Genomic DNA, 864 nt, shown 5'->3' on the forward strand with positions numbered 1-864 from the left:
CACCGACTGATGTGAAGTATGTCCCCTCCCCACGCGGCTTCCTGACGCCCAACACGGACCGAGCTGCGCACCGCCACCCCCACGCGGCGCCCGTGGGGATGCTCACGTGTCTGTGGAAACTGATTCGTCATCTCTAACGCGGGTGCAAAGCCAGCTGAAAGGTGTTTTCCAGAAATTTGCCCTAAAAATGATGGTGCGGGCTGCGGAGGCCCCGCGATAGCGGACGCGGGTTTGCATTTGCTCCTGGTCAAGAACCCGGGTCACCGCCCGCGGCAGCCAAATGCAGGCGGGACGGGGATGAGGCCGCTGCAGGTGCGCGCGGGAGGGGATGCGGCCCCCGCAGGTGCGCGCGGGAGGGGATGCGGCCCCCGCAGGTGCGCGCGGGAGGGGATGAGGTCCCCGCAGGTGCGCGCGGGAGGGGATGAGGTCCCCGCAGGTGCGCGCGGGAGGGGATGAGGTCCCCGCAGGTGCGCGCGGGAGGGGATGCGGCCGCTGCAGGTGCGGGCGGGAGGGGATGAGGCCCCCCGCAGGTGCGCGCGGGAGGGGATGAGGCCCTTGCAGGTGCGCGTGGGAGGGGATGAGGTCCCCGCAGGTGCGCGCGGGAGGGGATGAGGTCCCCGCAGGTGCGCGCGGGAGGGGATGCGGCCCCCGCAGGTGCGCGCGGGAGGGGATGAGGTCCCCGCAGGTGCGGGCGGGAGGGGATGAGGTCCCCGCAGGTGCGCGCGGGAGGGGATGCGGCCCCTGCAGGTGCGCGCGGGACAGGGATGAAGCCGCTGCAGGTGCGCGCGGGGGCCTGTGCGTCTGGACCAATTTGCCGCCGCCCCGCAGGTGCGGTTATCTGCAGGCTGGTGCACTTTCATCTCC

This window comes from Vulpes vulpes, chromosome X (assembly GCF_048418805.1).
Source record: "Vulpes vulpes isolate BD-2025 chromosome X, VulVul3, whole genome shotgun sequence".
Classification (NCBI taxonomy): Eukaryota; Metazoa; Chordata; class Mammalia; order Carnivora; family Canidae; genus Vulpes; species Vulpes vulpes.